This window comes from Equus caballus, chromosome 14 (genome assembly GCF_041296265.1).
Source record: "Equus caballus isolate H_3958 breed thoroughbred chromosome 14, TB-T2T, whole genome shotgun sequence".
NCBI lineage: Eukaryota > Metazoa > Chordata > Mammalia > Perissodactyla > Equidae > Equus > Equus caballus.
The window spans coordinates 67,630,572-67,653,639 of NC_091697.1; the positions used below are offsets into that span (position 1 = coordinate 67,630,572).

The 23,068-nt window shown below is 37.0% G+C and overlaps 1 pseudogene; it reads right to left on the reverse strand.

Annotated features, from left to right (window-relative positions):
- Positions 1–9,895: 9,895 nt before the first annotated feature.
- LOC100064048 (protein Mis18-beta pseudogene) lies at positions 9,896–10,691 on the reverse strand (annotated as a pseudogene).
- Positions 10,692–23,068: the final 12,377 nt, after the last annotated feature.

Below are 23,068 nucleotides of genomic sequence, written 5' to 3' on the forward strand. Positions count from 1 at the left end.
GGCTTGCCAAGCGGTGCCATGTCTGAACCCAGGATCCGAACCGGTGAACTCCGGGCCACCGAAGCAGGAGGTGAGCACTTAACCAGTGCACCCCTGGGCCGGCCCCAGATAAACTGTTTAATTTATCATTTTTGGCTAATTTGTATGTTCCATTTATTAATACTTTTCTGCTCTTCATATGGTATGAAATAAGAAACTATAAAACGTGTCTTCCTCAAAACTATTCATTCACAAAAATGAGGTTTAAGCATCTTGCCAAGTCTTCCCAATTTTTTTCCAAGCACTTTTAACTAAATTCAGTAAACCAATGGGTTTTTGGGTCTTGGGTGTTCTGAGAGGGCAATTTCTTCTCTAAAATCATTTAATGATGACACAATTTTATCTTCAGATTCTCCCAGCCCATTCTTCTCCTCTGTTCTATTACTGTCTTTCACTTCTCTATCATTTTAGTCAGAAACAAATTTGCCTACTCATTCAGATTAATATTCTGCCCAGAAGGGCAAGACAAGTTGTCTCATATTCTGATAACTCACTTTCCTGTGAACTTAATTATCTCTCTTGAAGATTTTCTCTTTCATACAAACCTCAACAAATTAGAGCCAGATATAGGGCTTTGCCTGTGATTAGGTAGTTAGTAATGGAAATCTGACTCTTTCAGGTTATCTCTGTGACCAAAATTTGGTGGGCCACAGGTGGAAAGTGAGGCAATCTCAGCTCGAGGAATGGCTTTTACGTGTGGGGGGTTTGCTGGAGTCTGTGGTGGGCCTTGCTTCAACCACACTGATTTCCTCTAGGATTCCCTTGAAGAGAAAAAGGAGCAGCTGATTTCTGGTTTTACAGCTTGTTCCAGGCTATTCTCTGTTTTTATCCTGAGTTTTACACTGTTGATTGTAAATGTACACCATTTTTAAAAGAAGAATGTGGTGAATGTGACTATTATTACAAAGAAAAGTAAAAGAAAATTGTTCCTATATGATTTCTATTTCTCCCCTATGGTCCCAGTTGATAATCATAATAGAGTGGACTTACCAAAGTAACAGCGTATGTTTACTGAATTCAATACATCTGCACACTTCAAAAGATGAAGCAAATTTCCCTTATGATGACTGAAACTTTCTATTGTATAGAAAAGTCCTGAGATAATTACTGTAGCTGATTAACTGTGGATGTAATTGGCTACTTTGGAAAGTAATTAGCCACTTCACTGTCATATGAGAGCAGAAAAGATAAAATACATACAAATTAGAGGGCTGTCATTGTAATTATTCAGAGTTATTATAGAGAACTCTCATCTACATTGGACATTGAAGATGACCCTACATCAATAAAGGCAAATTAGAGATGACTATTTTGATACTTTAAAAAAATACTACTTTTAATTTACTCAACCAAATTTGTTAACACTTCGAGTCAGCCTTAACAACATTAGGCAAATCTAAAGATGTTAGGCAACCTTAAATGATGTTCAAAACAAATTATTTTTAAAAATGTAGTGTTCATTAGAGTTACATCCAGGGAACTGGAATTTAGAGAATTTCACTTTCTACTTTATAGAGATAATTTTTTAAAAATCTGTACAAATATTTCTAGCTTGAAAAAATTAATTAGCTTTGAAAACAAGTTGGTAAATATATAAATAATTTACTACCATTTGAAGTTCAAAAACTCTGCTTTTCATTGGCTAGAAAAACAAATCATTAGGGAAGAAATCCCTGATGGGCATTAATGCTGACAGATGGTCATACACTGAAGTTAATACTTACCATTTCCATGCTTGAAAAGTTGCTTTCTTTTAGAATTAATTTCCGAACTGTGACTCATTTGCAATTTACTGGAGAAGACAAAGTATGGTAGAGTTCATTAAGGAAAGGAAAGAACAATACATCTGATTTTTTTTTTTTAAGATTTTATTTTTTCCTTTTTCTCCCCAAAGTCCCCCCGGTACATAGTTGTATATTCTTAGTTGTGGGTCCTGCTAATTGTGGCATGTGGGACGCCGCCTCAGCGTGGTTTGATGAGCAGTGCCATGTCCGCGCCCAGGATTCGAACCAACGAAACACTGGGCCGCCTGCAGCAAAGCGCGCGAATTCAACCACTCGGCCACAGGGCCGGCCCCTACATCTGATTATTTTTGGCATATGATATATCCTTTAGATGATCTTCAAACAAAAGAATTATGTATGCTGTGATAAAGGGTATTAAAACAGAGCCAATTAGTGAGGTCCACAGAGACTTGTTTCATAATTGTGTCCTTGGAGAAAACCAGTCAAAAGTTCTATATCAAGACCTCTAGCAAAGTCCCCCGAGTGTGCCTCAGTGAGTGGGTGTGCTGAAGACCAGTTTCTCCAGTGAAAGGCCAACAAAACTAAGAACAGTGATGGGCTGAAAATTCTTTTGCTTGCAGTATAAGGCACATTCTGCACAGTGACAAAGTTTCTTCAGCTTTACTTATTTCTGCTTCCTGGTGAACCACATAACCTTACATAAAATACTGCTATCGTAAAGGAAGATTCAATCAAAAGGGACACTAGGAGTGTGAAGGGCTGGCCAAAATTGCCAATTTATCACTTATTCATTCAGCAGACATTTTTCAGCATGCACATTGCATTAGGAATGTTGTTAGAAATTAATAAATCATGATTTTCTTTAAGAAGCTTATAGTCTTTAAAGTGTTGGAATCAAATAAATATATCAGTACTTCAGTTTCTAATAAAGGTATATGAGGAGGGTATTATAAGGTGGTGTGAGGAGGATGGGCCTTTGTTTGCAAGAGACAGGAAAGACCTTTTAGGTAGGTGGCAAAAGTATATGTACTCATTAATTCAACAACTATTTATAGATTGCCAAAATTTTCCAGGCTGGAGATACAACCACAAGGAAGACACAATCCCTGTCCTCAAGAAACATACAGTAGTTTGAAAGATGGGTAGTTATCACCAGCAGACAAGAGGGATAAAAGTGCATTCCAGGTAGGGGCTGGCCCCGTGGCCGAGTGGTTAAGTTCGCATGCTCCGCTGCAGGCAGCCCAGTGTTTCATTGGTTCGAATCCTGGGCGCAGACATGGCACTGCTCATCAAACCACGCTGAGGCAGCGTCCCACATGCCACAACTAGAAGGACCCACAACGAAGAATATACAACTATGTACTGGGGGGCTTTGGGGAGAAAAAGGAAAAAAATAAAATATTTAAAAATAAATAAATAAATAAAATTTTAAAAAAAAGTGCATTCCAGGTAGAAGTACAGAGTCTTTGAGTATGTTTGGATATGTTAGTCAATATGCCTTCCACACTCATCTGTCACTTGTAGCTTCAACTGCTAGAGCTACCCCAGCCCTGCTCCCAGGGAAATAATGTCCACCTGTTTTTTTCTATAGAGGAAGACACTGGTTGGTGAGTGGAGGACAAAATGACTTAAAGAAACCAATACATGGTTTGAGCATTGATCTAAGTTTCTGCCCAAGTAGTGATGAGCTGAGCTAGATTTTGAACTCAATGACACCTAGTAGAATAATCAGTTGGTGATGGGCTCTGGAACAGAGAGGGCTTTGTATAGAGCTCTGGATTATGGGCAGGCTCTTCCATATACAAGATGAGCTGAGCTGAGAAACCATGTCAAGAAACTGAAAATAATGTAGCAGACTCAGGGAGGCATATTGCATTAATACAACAACTTAATAAAGACTTTCTAACTCAGAGTTTCACTCCCCATGGCCTGAGTTGTAGTTCTAGCCCATATCAGAAACTATGAGCTATTTATACCTTTATCACAAGCATCTCCTTCCATTTTCGGCTCTGGATGTTTTTTGGCATCCAAAAGTAGCATGGGATGTTGAGGGATCTCTAGGCAGCTTTGCAAGGCTGAAAAGTAGAGCACAGTAAGAAATGAGTCTGGAAAGAAAGGCAGGGCAGTAACATGAACAGTTTTGTGTGCAGTGATTTAGAGTTTGGGCTTTATAATTTAAACAAGGGAAATCACTGCAGGCCTCCAAGCAAGGGAGTGACATGATCAGACTGCATTATAAAAAGAGCACTTGGATGGAGCTGGCCCGTGACTGAGTGGTTAAGTTCACACGCTCACTGCAGGTGGCCCAGGGTTTCGTCAGTTCAAATCCTGGGCGCGGACATGGCACCACTCATCGAGCCATGCTGAGGTGGCGTCCCACATACCACAACTAGCAGGACCCACAACTAAGAATATACAACTATGTACCTGGGGGTTTGGGGAGAAAAAGGAAAAAAAAAAAGTCACTTGGGTGCTTTGGAAGGGTCATAAATGGAGACACAGGAGGTCTCTTAGGAGACTGAGAATGACATTAATAAGGGATATTAAGAGTCTGTAATAAGGCAGTAGCTACGGAAATAAAAAGAAGATATTTGACTTAAGACATGTCAATGTTGTGGAATTTACATGATTTGGACACTGATTTCAAGAAAGGAAGGATTGAAAGATTAATGACGAATACCAGTACTTCATCGAGAGAAATCCTGTTACTTTTTTTTTATTAGTTTGGTGAAGAAGATTGCCCTGAGCTAACATCCACGCCAATCCTTCTCTATTTTGTATGTGGGATGCTTTCAAGCATGGCTTGATGAATGGTGTGTAGGTCGACGCCCAGGATCCAAAACCATGAACTCCGGGCCACCAAAGCAGAGCAGGCAAACTCAACCACTGCGCCACTGGGTCAGCCCCTCAAATCCTGCTACTTTTGAGGAAAGAGAACTAATGCAGTTGTAAAGATGTTAAGCTTGGGGTGTTCCTTCAGTGAGGATTTAGACAAGGAAACACAAAATGCAGTAAAATTAAACTGTGTTTAAAAATGGCTTACGATTTCAATGACAAGCAGAATTCAACACAGTGAGTTAAGCAGGAAAGTACAACTGAATGATAAACACTTCCTAAGATCATTGTTATTAAATTACACCTACACTTTTTAATTTTTTCTTTTAAAATTTGTAATAACTGTCATTTGGAAACTATGCCAGGAACTGGGTAACAAATTCATGTGTATTATTTAATTTTTCCTAATAACCATCTTATGAGGCAGCTTTTAATATCTTCATTTTACAGATGGGGTAACTTAGACACACAAAAGTTAAATAACTTGCCCAAGGTGATAGTAAATATCCAAACCATCTGAAGCTACTTCTGTCTGATTCCAGAGCCTGTGCAATGAGTGCTGTACATTGCCTTGCAAATACCAATACCAGGTGAACTGGAGAAGGCACACTGTCCATAGATTCACCATGCCCATATGTTCTTTGAGCACTTCAATTCTCTCACACCCTAGACAAGTTTTCTTGTGGGTCGGTGGGCTGGGGAAGAGTGAGCAGGGTGAGAAGTAGGAAGATGCCATGGCAGAAAAGCAGATTCAGGAGCAGAGAATTAAATCGTGCTATTATTCTCCTCTTTAATCTTTGTGGCTACAAGAACGGAACCCTAGTGTTAGCCCAAGCAGCACTTGAGCAGAAGAGCCACGGTGGCTGGTGCTACCCATGTGTCACATTGGGTAGACTGGGAGAGACTCTGTATGAGATGCTGTTAATTCTGTCTGAGAATTATTTATCGTTGACAGATGAGATCACAGGACATAGACTTGAGACCAGCTTTTTGATTTATATTATGAATAAGACCAATTTTTATTTGCTGCAAAGAGGAGAAAAGTCACTTTTTATTAAACACTGTACAGAGCATACCTTAAGTAGTTAATGTTAAGAGCATCCTGAGAAATCTTTGCAAATGTCATCTCTTAGCTTGTTCTGTAACTGTAAAGGTTAGAAACCGTTTCAGGAAGCGCGGTCACATATTTTAAATAACTTCTTTCATTTAAGCAGCTGTAAATTTATATACATAATTCATTGTTTTTGCATTAAGGAATAATGTCAAGAGAAAAAAAAATAACAGATAAAAGAAGAAATCTAACATTGGAGAGAAAGCAAGAAGCCAGGCCTGGACATATTTCTACACTGTGTAGTGCCTTTCCAGCCAGATATTGCATAATGCTTAGATGGTTTGTTTAGGGGCAGACTAAAGATAATCTAGTCTTGCACTGTCCAATATTGTAACTATTTAAATAGGCATGTGTGGCTGTATAGATTTAAATTAATTAAAGTTAAATACAGTAAAAAAAATTATGTTCTTACTCATAGTAGGAATCAAAGAAACAGAAACCGGATTAAAAAAAACAATATCAAAGAGGAGAAGATAGTCAAGGAACGTTGCTTAATTAACCCTGTTTTATGTCTGGGAGATTATGTACCAAATATATATCCTCTAGTTTTAGATAAACTTATTCTACATTCATCTGTGTCCAGTCACTTCTCTAACAATGAAAAATGTTTTTGTCTGTATTGATTTTTTTCTTCTTTTAGCTAAGACAAAAACACATAGGAACAACGTAAGAACTATGAACTTTCATCCATCTTTCTAGCCATCTGTCTATCATCTATGTTCCTAGAAATTTCTGTAGCTTCATAAATGTGTGATAAAGTAAGAAATAATGGTAATGTACCATTTTCTATCCACTATTTTAATACTTTAAGTTGAAATAAGTCCCCTGTTATACCAGAGGAAATGTGGCTTCATAAGCAGTTATGAATATAGATATCAAATAATATATCAATTTAAATATATATAAATAACATATTTAGATAATAGTTTATAAAATAGTTATATATAAATATATATTTATATGTATTTCTTACCAATTAATAACAGTTAATAAAAAGTCTTTACTATATGCATATATACATATATTTTTGCATTATAAACATATATGAAAGAAGATGAGAATGTTGCAAAATTATTTAAGTTTTTTTAAAAGGGTAATATTAACTGAGAAACTGCTAGATCCTGGGTCCTTGTGATAGATTCAATAATGTAAAATTGCTTGCTATACTTTAAACTTAAAACTTTAATTTCCCAAAGTAAAACAACTCATCTTAGTCAATATTTTTACTCACCTGGACTCTTCCCACTCTTTGTCTGTTAATAAAATCAGCAAATGTCGTTAAAAATGCCACTCTACTCACAAGATCCCTTCAGCTTCTCTCACTGCATTCCAAACATCCTTCTTTAATAATCTGAAATAATATGAAATTTATTAGGTATTTAAGTAACAGATTTGTCAACCTGAAGTTTGAAATTATAGAAATGAATTTGTCTAATAGTTTTGGACAATTAATTGTTAAATATAAAATTATTGGGCTCAATATAACTTTCCATGCTGTACTGTCATTGTTTCTGTTGCAGTTATGAATTTGTTTGGATTCCTGCTTCCGCTCCTCTTTTTTCACTATCTTCGTCTCATCATCCTTGAAAGAATGCAAGAATTTTAGTTCAATTTTATATAATTAGATAAATATTTTACAAAAATAAATGAAACTGACTCTTGAATTATTGAAATTCCTAGATATTGCAGGAATTGAATGTCAAGATTCTGAAAAAAATATACAATTTCTTAGAATTAAGTTGGATATGATATCAGTGATTTTAAATATAGACTTCTGTTTATAATTGCTATTTAATTTTTTCTTAGGACAATGAAAAATCTATTTGTGACTGGGAATCTTCCTGAATTGATCTCAATTCAAAGATTATCTGTAAGATGATAGAAGACAAGGAGTGTGCCATTATCAGGTCAAATAAATATAATGTTATAAATAATAATTATTTTAGGTGATTAATCCTTGTTGAATGTCAGTGCTAATATTGCTAAGCATATGGAGTTTTCCTTGTTTTAGGAAAGCTCTTACCCTTGACTTAATAGAATAGGAATTTACTGACATTTTCGTTTAGACTTTTCATTTTGTCTTTTGGGTAACCTGACATCCTGTTGACTCACAGGATTGGAACGGGCTCACAAAAGCTATGCTTTTACTAAATTATACTAGTCATCTAATCATAGGTACTTGATCCAAAATTATACATTTGACCAAGCAAGGCAAGCTAGATTTCTTTCTTATAATGGGTTTTGTGAGTGTATCTGTGATATACATTATAATGTGTATATGTATATAAATGTGTGTATATATATGCATATATATACACACATATGTATACACATATACATACACATGCAAAGATAGATGTATATACATTTTGTGTTTAAATAAGTCCCCCATATACTATAGGACATGCATCTCTTGATAAGTATGACAGATATAGATATCAAATGTCTCCTCAAGTTAAATATATAGAAATAACATATAGAAATAATAGTTTTATATACACACACACACGTACACACACATGCATGTACATATATGAGAGAAAAAGAGAAACAGTCAGCCTCTTTGTGTAACTGTATCCATAATAAATAATCTCAGGAGCTTCAAAGAGACATTATCCATCAGATGGACAGTGTGCAGGAGAAGCCAATCTGTAGAAAGAAATACAACAGAAACAGATGTGCAAAGAAGCAGAAGAACCTTCTTCTGCATCTCCAGTAGTAGTTAGATCCATGCTATGCAATCCTGAGGCTCCCCTATTTCCCCTTCTACACCTGATTAGATTCTGAGAGATGACCCTATGGCTGTTAGACGAATCTTCCCTTTTTTTTTTCAATATAGTATTACTTTATTCAGTCCCATTCTTTAGGAGCAGAAAGTAACTAAGACCTTTTCTGGTACTGTTTGTTGCCAGTCTTCACCCTTGCTTACAGGACCAAAATTTTGCAACCCCAAAGCATTAAGCAAATCAGAATTTTCTCCAGTTTAAAATATTTTAAAGGAAAATATTCTTTATGCAGTATAAAAGGGAAAGAATCTGCTATAAAAACATCTGCTAGCTTACCTGGACCAAGTTGCCTTCTCTCTGCACCACCACTCGACTAGATCATCTCTTGATTGTGCTAGTGCCAGCCCCTCCCACCTATTCCCCACAGGACAACCATGAGGTTCTGAAAAAAGAAAATTTGATCCTGTCATAGGCCGCCTCCTCTAAAATTCTTCAAGGGCTTCCCATTGTTCCTGGAATAAAAAAAAACATCCTTCAGGAGGCCAGTAAGGCCTTCTCGCTCTGGTTTCTGACCAACGTTGCAACTCCTGCCGGCCTTCTCTTAAGGGTCTCACAGGGCCTGTGCAGAGGCTGTTCCCTCCATCGCCTAATTAACTCCTCATCTTTCCGACCACTGCTGAAACTTCCCTTCCTCAGAGGCCTCCCCTGACCCCCAGACCACGTCAGTTACCTGCTATCTGTGCTGGCATTTCCGTGTCCCTTTTCTTGAAAACCCTCACTGCAGTCATAATTTTACATGTCTTCAGGTGCTTATCTGAATGTCCATCTCTGACAAGATTATAAACTATGATAGAAGAGTGGCTGTTTCTGCTTACCGTTTATCCCCAGCAGCTTAGCATAATACCTCGTATTTATTAAATGAATAATATGATAAGCTACTGAGGCAAATGCTATGTAAAGCAAAATATGAAAAAACAGCATTTCAGTGAATGTTTGATGTTTTATCATTGCTTTCATTAATGCCCTGTCAAGCTCAGCTTGCAACTGAAAAGAGGACTTGTATATTATCCAGTCAACTTATTGAATATTACCTACAGAATATGTGTGTACCTGTATTTAACATACAAAAAAAATGACTTTTCAGTATTCATATAACAACTGCTCCATGTAGGAATAATAGTAGTAACATTTTTAAGTACAACTCTTATTTTCAGACCAACCACGCATCTTTAGATCAGAGCACTCATGGGACACTGCCTTTTAATCCCTAAATTTGCAGTTGAAGATGTTTCCAGAAATAAATATTATAAACTTGATAAGAAGCTAAAATAAGTTCTTAAGGCAAATAGCTATGAAACCTGGACAGAAGTCTCCTTAGCTTCTCATCTTCTAGAAATAGCTTCACAAATCATTTAGAAAATCAGTCCAGAGGTAAACAGAATAATCCACATTTGCCATCCATTTTTTGAGGTCGATCTTTCTTGAGAAAGGATCAAAAAGCAAGTGTTGTTGAAGACAGCAGGAAAGCCTGACCCTGATACTCAAGCTCTGGTCGGATCAGTTTTCTGGCTTGGAATGGCCAGGAGTCACTTCCTTCAGAATTGTCATCAGTGCATTTAAGCGAGTATGTGTTAACATTATCCTCTCCTTCAGCTCTGGTAGAGGTACGTTGTAAATATCCATCTCAGATGCATTTCCTATTGCTTTTGTTTTTAAGAGGTAGCACAGCATCTTGTCACTGGAAAGGCAGAAGTGACCTCTCAAGGCGGCCAGGGCAGCATGGATAGAATACAGATGGAAACCAACGGGAATCCCACAGGAACTACAGAATAAAAGGTTATAAGTGCTGCCTTTCAGTAAACCTTCAATGCCAACTTGGAACGGAGCTTCCAAAACCATGTTATTTGTGACTCTGGAGAAGACCACGGCCCCGAGGGACAGCGACAGGTCCCAGGCGAGGTGCACCGAGTCAGCCAGCACGGCGTGGCACTGCGCGCACTGGAACACGGCGCACCTCTCCGGCTGCAGCCACGACGGCAACCGCGGGCTGGATGGCAGGTCCTCCTCCCCCGGCCCTGCAGGGCCCAGCGGCGAGGACCCTTTCACCACCTGCGTGTCCCACTCCGTGGAAGTCGTTAAGGAAGGTGCGTCCATTGCCTTTTTAGCGCCCTCACAAAAGTCACCCCGCGGCAGCTTCGCATACCGCGAGCGATGCCGCCGCGGCCGAGCCGCCATCTTCCTGCAGGGGCGCCTCCCCAAATCTTCCCTTTTTTGTATAAGCGTTCTCTCTATAAAATCAGAGTCCTAGCTAACATATTTGGGAAGAAAACCATTGCTTGAAAGACAAATAACTAGTTATCCCTAAGATGCTGTATCTGTTTACCTGCTGCAGAAAGCTGCTGCAAAATAAAATGCATTTTGAGTTTACAGAGAAAGGCGTTATGTGACTTTGCATGACATTTAAAGATATTTGAGTTCTGTTAAAATGTATTTTCATCAAATATGCTCATAATGGGCCACAGAGATACTGTTGGGGATCTTTGTTCTTTGATAGCATCAGTAAAATACATGGCAGTGTCATTGCCATCAGTTTATGAGGATAGAGTCTCATTATGTCACTTGTAGTGAGGGGATTTATGGATGGTTTTTCTTCTTAACCTGCCTTTCTATAAATTTGGAAATAGCATTTTAGAAACCTTTGACAGAGAAAGAATATAAAAGCTTTAAATTCATTCATTAATGTTCATTATGTATAGATAGTCATTTAAAATATACCCTGACCAAAATTATTAAGAAATTAAGACCTTGATAAGAAATGTACAGATTTGCATCACGTTTATTTGATTCAATTTCTGAAAAGTTTAGAAAAGATATGGAACTGATTTGCATTTTGGATTTGTACATTTTAAATTGTCCATATTGAGTAATAAGATATTCTCTAATGCCCAACCAAAAAAAAAAAAATTCTGATTTCATTAAAATCGGTTTAGACCTATTCAGGAGAAGAGTGACTAGAAAGTGATTTCAGTGAACTAGAAGAAGTTGCCCTGACTTTCAATGATTGTATAATGTAAATTTCATGTGTGGTTCCTTTATAATTTTTAATTAAGCTCCCCATTTCCAGCCCCTTCTTCCCAAATACAAACAACTGACGAATATGCATAAACAAGCTGACTGTTTTTTCTGTTTACAACTGAAGCTGTTTTTCAACCAATTGACAGGCAGACAATTACATTCAACAATATTTATCAACTGCTTAGTAACTGCCAAGCATTATGCTTTGAACTGGGGACATGAAATTGAGTAAGACCCACAATTTCCAAGGAAAAATAGACATATAGACTGAAATTAGAATAGTTTAAAGAGCTCTGACTGAGGCATGACAGGGTTCTGAAAGAAGACAAAGGAGAGAAATTTAACCTAGGCTGGGGGATTCTAATACAGCTTTATGGAGGGGGTGGCACTTTATGGGCAAGCAGAATTAGCTAAGCGGACAAGGAAAGGCCAGTTTATAGATTCCCAATGGCATGCCAAAGGCAAAGTCACAAAGTAGGGTATTTCTGTAACTGCTAGTGGTTTTGTGTGGTTGGAGGACAGGATATTTCTATGGCAGGGTTGGAAAATGAGGCTAGGAAGACAATTTGAAGGGGCTTGTGGGTTCTTGATTTAATCCTGAAGGCATTGGGAGACATTGAAAGGTTTCATGTTGTGGACAGACATGATAATTCTGAAATATCAGGAATAAGATATTTTTGTTGTTGAATTACCAAAAAAATGTACGGAAAATTGCACATAAGATTACAACAGAATAAATTGCTTCAATGTGAATTCTACAAAGGTCAAGAAATTAAAATACTACCTCCACATCAGAAGCCCCTTCTTATTCTCCATTCCTAACCTCACTTTCCTCCCCAAAGGTAGCCACCGTTTTGACTTCAAACACTATAAATTGTTAAAACTTTATACAAATTGAATCATTCAGTATGCATCTTTTTGTGTGATTTCTTCACTTAAACTTTTCTTGTGAGATTTATCCATTTGATTGTGGTAGCTGTTGTTCATTAATTTTATTTCTGTACAGTATTCCATTATATAGTGATATTCCATAGTATACTACAATTTATTTGACTTTTCAACTGCTGATAGACATTAACATTTTTCTAGTCTGGAGCTGTTAAAAATAACGCTGCTATGAACATTGTTGTACATATCTTCTGGCTGATGTAAATCTATTTGTTACGAATCTAGGAGTGCGATTGTTGGATCATGTTCAAATTTAGTATATCACTTCAAATAGTTTCCAAAGTGATTGTACCCTTTTGTGTTTATACATTCGTCAGTAGTGTATGAGGTTCCAGTTGTTTAATATCTTTGGCATTATATAATATTGTTAGAGAGTGTGTGAGTATTTACATGTAAACATGCTAATGAGTTCTATAGTGGTATGCTTATTGAAGTTTTAATTTCTATTTCCTTGATCTGTATTAATTTGAGCAACTTTTAAAATGTTTATTGGTCATTTGGCTTTCTTCTTTTGTAAAGTGCTGGTTCAGATTTCTTCCTAATTAAAAAATAGCCTTGTCTTTTCCTTTTCACTTAATGAAAGGTGTTTGTTATTTCCTTAATATTAGACTCATTGTCGCTTATATGTATTGCAAATATAATCTCCCATTTTGGGCTTGCCTTTTGATTCTTTTTGTATCTTTTGATAAAAGAAGTTATTAATATTAATGTAGTCTAATTTATCCATATTTTACTTTGTGCTAGAGCATTTTGTCCTGTTTAATAAATCATCCCATGCCACAAAGTCATATTTATTTCTTTCTAAAATTTTTATTTTTTTTACCTTTGACAAATATGGCTTCCACTACAGATTGATATTTGTGTATGTTGTGAAGTGGAGGTTAGACTTTGTTATTTCTATATTTATTTATTTAGGTAGGTAGTTAATTTACCAAGCACCATTTATAGAAGAGACTTTTTTTTGCCACTGCTCTACAAGGCCAATTTTGTCAAAATCAAGGATTCATTTGTCCATGGTTCTAGTTGTGGACTCTCTATTCTGTTCCATTGGCCTGTTTGTCTCTCCTTGAACCAATACACACGTCTTAATTAATGTAGTGTTATAACAATTCTTGGGATGTTAAGTAATCCTGCTTTGTTCTTGGCAATTTTGGGCTATTTGTATATCTATGTTAATTTTAGAATCAGCTTGCTAATTTCCACACAAATGTGTGTTGGGATTTTATTTGGATAACATTGAATCTATATATCAATTTGGAAACACTTTCAATCCATATACGTGGTATTTCCCTCCCTTTATTAAGATAAATTAACTTCTCCCAATAAAGTTTCAGATTTTCCTGGTGCAGGGGTTTTGTACATCTTTTGTCAGATCTATTCTTTAGTGTTTTATTTAGTATTTTACGTTTTTTGATGCTATTACAAATGGTATTATTTTTAAAGTTTTATATCCTAAGATTTTGTGAGTGATATAAAGAAATGTAATTATTATTTATATTGATTTTATATCTAGAATACTTAATGAACTCCCTAATTTTTCCCCCATCAATATGTTCTCCTCTTGTGTGTGACTGTGGTAACATTGATTTATAGCATTAAATAAATTTCAAGTATCCATCATCATATTTCGATTTCTGTGTAGTTTACATCAAGTTCACTACCCAAAGACTAATTACAATCCATCACCATACACGTGTCTAATCACCTCTTTCACCCTCCTCCCTCCCACCTTCCATTTTGGCAACTACCAATATAATCTCTGTCTCTAAGTGTTTCTTTGTTGTTGTTTTTATCTTCTACTTATGAGTGAGATCATATGGTATTTGACTTTCTCCCTCTGACTTATTCCACTTAGCATAATACCCTCAAGATATGTCCATGTTGTCACAAATGGCCAGATTTCATCATTTCTTATGGCTGAGTAGTATTCCATTGTATATAGATATACCACGTCTTCTTTATCCATTCATCCCTTGATGGGCACCTATGTTGCTTCTAAGTCTTGGCTATTGTGAATATTGCTGCAGTGAACATAGGGGTGCATACATCTTTACACATTCATGTTTTCATTTTCTTTGGACAACTACTCAGCAGTGGAATAACTGGATCATATGGTACTTCTTTTTTTCTTTTGTTTTTTTTTTGAGGAAGATCAGCCCTGAGCTAACATCTGCTGCCAATCCTCCTCTTTTTTTGCTGAGGAAGCCTGGCCCTAAGCTAATGTCCATGCCCATCTTCCTCTACTTTATATGTGGGACGCCTGCCACAGCATGGCATGCCAAGCCGTGGCATGTCCCCACCTCGGACCCAAACTGGCAAACCCCAGGCCGCCAAAGAGCAAAGTGTGAACTTAACTGCTGTGCTGCCGGGCCAGTCCAGTATGGTAGTTCTATTCCTAACTTTTTGAGGACTCTCCATACTGTGTTCTGTAGTAGTTGCACCAGTTGGCGCTCCCCCCGGCAATGTATGAGAATTCCCTTTTCTTCACATCCTCTCCAATACTTATTATTTCCTGTCTTGTTAATTATAGCCATTCTGATGGGCATGAGGTGATACCTCATTGTAGTTTTGATTTGCATTTCTCTGATAATTAATGATGTTGAACATCTTTTCATGTGCCTTTTGGCCATTTTTGTAGCTTATTTGGAGAAATGTCTATTCATATCTTTTGCTCATTTTTTAATTGGGTTGCTAGTTTTTTTTGTTGTTGTTAAGATGTATGAGTTCTCTATATATTTTGGATATTTACCCCTTATCAGATAAATGGTTTGCAAATATCTTCTCCCAATTGTTAGGTTGCCTTTTCGTTTTGTTGATGGTTTCCTTCCCTGTGCAGAAGATCTTTAGTTTGATGTACTCCCATTTGTTTATTTTTTCTATCATTTCCCTTGCCTGGTCAGACATGGTGCTTGAAAATAGGCTGCTAAGGCTGATGTCAAAGAGTGTGTACTGCCTATGTTTTCTTCTAGAAGTTTCATGGCTTCAGGTCTTGCATTAACATCTTTAATACAGTTTGAGTTAATTTTTGTGTAGGGTGTATGTTTTTGGCTCTCTTGTTGAAAATTAACTGTCCAGAGATGTGTGGGTTTATTTCTGGGCTCTGGAGTCTTCCATTAATCTGTGTGTCTGTTTTTGTGCAGTACCATGCTTTTTTGGTTACTATGGCTTTGAAGTATATTTTGAAATCAGAGAGTGTGATACCTCCAGCTTTGTTCTTTTTTCTCAGGATTCCTTTGGCTATTTGGGATCTTTTGTCCTTCCATATAAAATTTAAGATTCTTTTTTCTATATCTGTGAAAAATGTCATGGAATCTTTGCTAGAGATTGCATTGAATCTATAGATTGCTTTAGGAAGTATGGACATTTTAACTATGGTAATCCTTCCAATCCAAGAGCACAGAATATCTTTCCATTTCTTTGTGTCTTCTTCAATTTCTTTCAACAATGTTTTATAGTTTTCAGTGTACAGGTGTTTCACCTCTTTGGTTAAATTTATTCCTAGCTATTTTATTCTTTTTGTTGAAATTGTAAATGGGATTGCATTCTTAATTTCTCTTTCTGCTATTTTGTTGTTAGTGTATAGAAATGCAACTGATTTTTGTATGTTGATTTTGTATCCTGCGAATTTACTTATTCGTTTATTATTTCTAAAAGTTTCTTAGTGGTGTCTTTAGGATTTTCTATATATAAAATCATGTCATCTGCAAACAGTGACAGTTTCACTTCTTCCTTTCTGATTTGGATCCCTTTTGTTTTGTTTTCTTGGCTGATTAATGTGGCTAAGCCTTCCAATACTATGTTAAATATGAGTGGTGAAATTGGGCATTGTTGTTTGGTTTCTGTTCTTAGAGGGATAGCTTTCAGTTTTATTCCATTGAGAATGATATTAGAAGTGGGTTTGTCATATGTGACCTTTATTTTGTTGAGGCACTTTCCTTCTATACCCATTTTATTCTGAATTTTTATCATAAATGGATGCTGTATCTTGTCAGATGCTTTCTCTGCCTCTATTGAGATGATCATATGATATTCATTTTTCATTTTGTTAATGTGGTGTATCACATTGATTGATTTGTGGATGTTGAATCATCACTAGAATCAATCCCACTTGATCACGGTGTATGATCTTTTTAATGCATTGTTGTATTCAATTTGCTAGTATTTTGTTAAAGATTTTTGCATCAATGTTCAACAGTGATATTGACCTGTAGTTTTCTTTTTTTGTGTTGTCCTTCTCTGGTTTTGGTTTTGGGATAATGTTGGCTTCATAGAACTTGTTAGGAAGCTTCCCCCTTCTTCAATTTTTTGGAAGAGTTTCAGAAGTATAGGTATTAAGTCTTCTTTGAATGTTTGGCAGAACTTACCAGGGAAGTCTTCTGGTCCTGGACTCTTATTTCTGGGGAGGATTTTGATTACTATTTCCATCTCTTTAATGGTGATTTGTCTTGTCAAATTCTGTATTTCTTCTTGATTCGGTTTTGGAAGGTTGTTTGATTCTAAGAATTTAGCCATTTCTTCTAGATTATCCAATTTGTTGCTTTTCACAATTTGTATAGCTTTTCACAGTATTCTCTTACAATGTTTTGTATTTCTGAGGTGTCCGTTGTAATTTCTCCTCTTTCACTTCTGATTTTATTTATTTGAGCCTTCTCTATTTTTTTCTTGGTAAGTATAGCTAAAAGTTTGTCAATTTTGTTTATCTTTTCAAAGAACCAGCTCTTAGCTTCATTGATTTTTTCTATTTTTTTTAAGTCTCTATTTCATTTATTTCTGCTCTGGTTTTTATTATTTCTTTCCTTCTACTAATCTGGGGCTTTGTTTGTTCTTCTTTTTAGAGTTCCTTTAGGTGCGTGGTTAGAGTGTTTATTTAGATTTTTCTTGTTTGTTGAGGTAAACCTGTATTGCTGTAAACTTCCCTCTTAGAACTGCTTTTGCTATATCCCATAAATTTTGGCATGTCATATTTTCATTTTCATTTGTCTCCAGGTATTTTTGTATTTCTCCTTTGATGTCTTCATTGACCCAGTAGTTGTTCAGCAGCATTTTGTTTAATCTCCACATATTTGTGACTTTTCTGATTTTGGTCCTGTAGTTGATTTCTAGCTTCATACTGCTGTGGTCAGAAAAGATGCTTGATATTATTTCGATCCTCTTAAATTCATTGAGACTTGTTTTGTGGCCTAATATGTGGTCTATCCTGGAGAATATTCCATGTAGATTTGAAAAGAATGTGTATTCTTCAGTTTTGGATGGAATGTCCTATATATATCTACTAAGTTCATCTGGTCTAATGTGTCATTTAAGGCCAATGTTTTCTTATTGATCTTCTGTTTGGATGATCTATCCATTGGTATAAATGGAGTGTTAAAGTCCTCTACTGTTATGATGTTACTGTCTATTTCTCCTTTTATGTCTGTTAATAATTACTTTATATATTTAGGTGCTCTTATGTTGGGTGTATAGATACTTATAAGTGTTATATCTTCTTGTTGGATCGTTCCCTTTATCGTTATGTAGTTTCCTTCTTTGTCTCTTGTTACAGTTTTTGTTTTAAAGTCTATTGTGTCTGATGTAAGTATTGCTACCCCATCTTTCTTTTCATTATCATTTGCATGGAGTAGCTTTTTCCCTCCCTTCACTTTCAGTTTGTGAGTGTCTTTAGGTTTGAAGTGTGTCTCTTGTATGCAGCATATTTATGAGTCTTATTTTATCCAATAAGCCACACTACGCCTTTTGATTGGAACATTTAGTCCATTGACATTTGTAGTAGCTATCGATAAGTGTGTACTTATTGCCATTTTGTTATTTTCTTTCTGGGTGTTTTAGTATTTCTTCTCTGTTCCTTTCTTCTTCTCTTGCTCTCTTCCCTTGTGATTCAATGGCTTTCTTTAGATTTCTTTTGGGTTTGGGTTCCTGTCTCTTAATTTTTTGTTTATTTATTTTAGGTTTCTGGTTTGTAGTGACCATGAAGTTGATATATAGTAACTTACATATATGGCAATCTATATTAAGATGATGACCTCTTTAGTCTGAACTTTCTCTAAGAGCTCCACCCTTTTGTTCACCTCCTCCCACATTTTATGTTTTGTTGTCATATCTAACCTCTTTTTTGTGTGTGTGCATGTATCCGTTACCCTCTTATCTTGGAAATAGGTAATTTCAGTAGTTTCATCATTTGACTTTTGTATTAGCTTCATAGGTTGTTGATCTGCTACCTTTACTATATATTTGCCTTTACTAGTAATTTTATTGCTTTTTTTAATATAATTTTCTTATTCCTTTTTGTGGTCTTCTCTTTCCCACTTAAATAAGTCCCTTTAGCATTACTTGTAAGGCTGGTTGCTTAATGATAAACTCTTTTAGTTTTTGCTTATCTGGGAAACTCTTTCTCTCTCTTTCCATTCTGAATGATAGAGTTACTGTATAGAGTAATCTTGGCTGTAGGTTTTTTTCCTTTCAGGACTTTAAATATATCATGCCACTCCCTTCTAGACTGAAAGGGTTCTGCTGATAGCTTTATGGGGTTTCTTTTGTATGTAACTTGTTGCCTTTCTCTTGTGGCTTTTAGGATTCTCTCTTTATCTTTAATTCTTGACATTTTAATTATAATGTGTCTTAGTGTGGCCCTCTTTGGATTTATCTTCTTTGGTGCTCTGTGTGCTTCCTCTATCTGGACTTCTGTTTCCTTCCTTGGGTTAGGAAAGTTTTCAGCTATTATTTCTTCAAATAGATTCTCTGCTCCTTTGTCTCTCTCTTCTCCTTCTGGAACACCTATAATATGGATGTTAGTGTACTTGATGTTGTACTAGAGGTCCTTTAGACTTTCCTTGTTCTTTTTAATTCATTTTTCTTTTATCTGTTCAGCTTGGGTGCTTTTCTCTAGCCTTTTGTCCAGCTTGCTGATCCATTCTTCTGTATCATCTACCCTGCTTTTTAGTCCCTTTAGTGAATTTTTCATTTCTTATATTATATTCTTCATTTCTGATTTGTCCTTTTTTATATTTTCCCATCCTTTGTTGAAGTTCTCACTGAGTTCATCCATTCTTCTCCCAAGATCAGTGAGCAGCCTTATGACTCTTAGTTTTTACTCTTTGTCAGGTAGATTGTTTATCTCTGTTTCATTTAGTTCTTTCTCTGGGGTTTTGTTCTGTTCCCTTACTTGGAATGTATTCATTTTTCTCCTCATTTTGCCCCTTTCTCTGTGCTTATATCTCCATGTTAGGTAGGTCAGCTACATCTCCAGATCTTGGAGAAGTGACCTTATGTAAGAGATGTCTTATGAGGCTCAGCAGTGTGTTTCCTGCTCATGACCAGTTCCAAATGTTCCAGGAGTGTCCCCTGTGAGGCCTATATGTGTCCTTCTGTTGTGGCAAGGTTGCTTTTGCTCTAGGTGCCCTGACAGACTAGGTTAAGCCCCTGGCTGGCTGATTGTAATGCTCAGCTGCATGTGGCTACTATGGACCCTTCAGTCACTTTTTCAGGTGCGGAGCCCCAGCACTGTTGGCTGCAAGGTCTAATTAGCACATTCCTCTTGCAGGTTTTCTCTTAAGTGTGTAGGCTGCCAGCATGGCTAGTTGCTCAGCTCAGGGGCTTACCATTGCTATACTCCTCTGGCTGGCAAGGCTGTTGTCATCTCTCTCAGGATTGCAGCTGTGTGGGGACAGCCCCAGGTATGGGAGATCCCAATTGTTTCAGGCTTTGGAAGGGGGGGACCAATCCTCTATTTGGCTGTTTGAGAAGTGCAAGTCTGCTGCAGCTGACAAGCCCTACCACCTACAGGGCCACACACCCCATCAACACAGTCCTGCTCCATGCATGCATCTCAACTCACTGAAGCAGACCCAGTTGCCCCACTGCAGAGGCCCCACACACTCCACCAATGGAGGTCTGCTCCTTGCACACACCCTGCCTCACAGAGTCAGATCTACTCTCCTGGCTTCAGATTTTCTAGGCACCTTGTCTATGTGGGCCAACAGCTTGCGCCAGGGCTTGCTCTTGGGTGTGGCCAGCCCCTAGGGTGGGCTACCTTCCCTGGCTGAGCTGGATTAAGTCAGTGCTCTAGTGGGTGTGTCAAACCCCTGAGCTAATAGGCCAGAGGAAGAGGTCCCATGGTGTCTGCCAGTGTCTGTGTCAGCATGCCTGTACTAGATCACAATAATGGCTGCTGCCAATGTCTCAGTCCCTGGGGAGGTCTCCTCTCTCACTGAGATGCATGCAGAACCTATCAAGTGAGTCTCTTCTCACCAAAGGACTTTGCACTTTTCTTTCTGTTGATTTTAGGTTGCTTTCTGAAATGAGTGTCTTTGTGTATAGGCCCTTTAAAAGCAGGCTTTTTTTCTTATGTCAGTAACTTTTCCGGGGGTATTCCTCATTGTTGTCAATAGCCAGCAAGGCCAGATATTATGACCTTTGTCTCAGTTACGCTGAGTCCAAAGACTGCTTATTGCAGTAACACGTCCCCACTCAGATCCTCTGCTCCTCCAGGGAAGGCGGTGTACCTTTAGGTTGCTCCTGGACAGCCATGAAGTGCCATGGCTTGAAGATGGCTTTGTTCTCTCCAGAAAGGAATTTCTCCCTCTCCCACTTCAGTCCATTCCCTCCCTTGTTGTGGGGGTTCTTTTTATCTAGTTCTCAGTTCTCTCTCAGGGGTGATTGTTCCAAGAGTAGTTGTAAATTTATTGTGTCTATGGGAGGAGGTGAGTTCAGAGTCCATCTATGCTGCCCTCTTGACACTGTCTCTGAACTCCCTAATTCTGATAATCCAAGTATAGATAGATTTTGGATTTTCTACACATCCTCTTCAAATAATGACAATGCTATATATTTACCTACAAGTCTAGCTTTAGCTGTTTGCCACAAATTTCAGTGCCATATTGTCAATAACATTCAGTTCAAAATATTTTGTAATTTCCATTTGATTTCTGCTTTTACTAATGGATTATTTAGTAGTGTACTACTTACTACTTAATTTAAATAATATATGGCTATTTTACATTATTTATTTCTATTGATTTGTAATTGAATCAGACTAGACTCAGAGAATATGCTGTATGCAATTTCACATATATGAAATTTTTGAGACTTGTTTTCTGGCTCAAAATCCTTGATGTATAATACCCTAGGAATTCTCTCACCCATTTTTTTCTCCATTAGCTTCTCTAATCACTTTAAAGTAGCTCCTCATCCCATTCTAATCTAATATTTTTGACACAGCACCATATTCATTTATTTCATGGCATTTACTACAATTTATAAGTGTGTGTGTGCGCTATGATTTCAGAGACTGGCTTGTTCTTTTAGTAGTGCTACCTGTGCCTATCATGGAAATTCGAATATAAGTAGGCACTGAGACAATGTTTGATGAATTAATGGATCTCTGTATCAGTAGTAGTTGAATTTCTGGGTATAGGTGAAATGGCCCAGAGAGAGTACGTGACATGCATAGAGATAACTAAAGGTAGAACTTCAAAGAATGCACAATCAGAAAATGAGAATGTAGTGTGGAGGACTGAGAAGGAATGACTTGAGGCATAAAAGCGAATTAGGACAGTATTATGCCATGCATGCTAAAGGAGGAGAAAATGTCACAAGGCAGTAATCAATAACCAACTGTCAAAACTTATAGAGAGGTCAAGAATAATAAGAGCTGAAGTATGTCTGTTTAATTTAGGAAGGAGGATACTGATAACGAGTAAAACGTAGATTAAGTAATGCAGATGCTAGACTTCAACAGATTTAAAATGATTGCAATGTAGCTTATTCAGATACTTTCCAAAAAGTTATATATGATCATTAATAGAATCTTCTCTTTTCACTCCATACATTTTATATAGGTACTAATTAAATTTCATGGCTAGGAAAAGCCTCAGTTTAACTTTTCTTTATGACAGAGGTAAGAACTGAAGCCTAAAGTTGCGGAGCCAAAACAGAACCCACATTCCTTGTTCTCATTCCATTCTTTTTATCTCTTACACCACCTCTTCTATGTAAGTTGCATACTTTCAGAGGGAAGCACAACATCAGGGGAGCCACGAAGGGCAAGGTTAGCCTCACAAAACACAGTTGGTAGTTTGCCGGAGGGTACCGTTTACTCTGTTGGCTAGTGTGGTGTTTGAATTTTCTTAATCATTGCTGCTCTTTAAGGTCTCCTGAATGGCATGTGAATTTGGGGACGATGAATATGCAGGGTTCATAACATACTGATAGGTTTCACTCCAAATACCAATTGTTGACAAGATAAGGTGGACGATTCAGGCAATAACAGGCAAACTGAGTGAGGAGGTACTAACTGATAGGTTGTGATCTAGTCCCAGGAAAAGTAGAAAAACGGGAAAGCACAAGGTAACGGAGTGGCAACACAGAGGTTCTGAGTTCCTGGATGTGAGATAGAAGGGAATGGAGAGAAAGAAGATAGTATTTATTGAGCACCTGTGCTTTTAGGCACTTTAAAACTATTAAGCAATTTAATCCTTACAATAAATCTGGGAGTAGATATTGTTACTATTATTATTATCTTTATTTTTCAAAAGGAAACTCCAAGATACAAAGAGCTTATAATAGCTTGTCTAAGAACTCAAGCAAATAAGTGA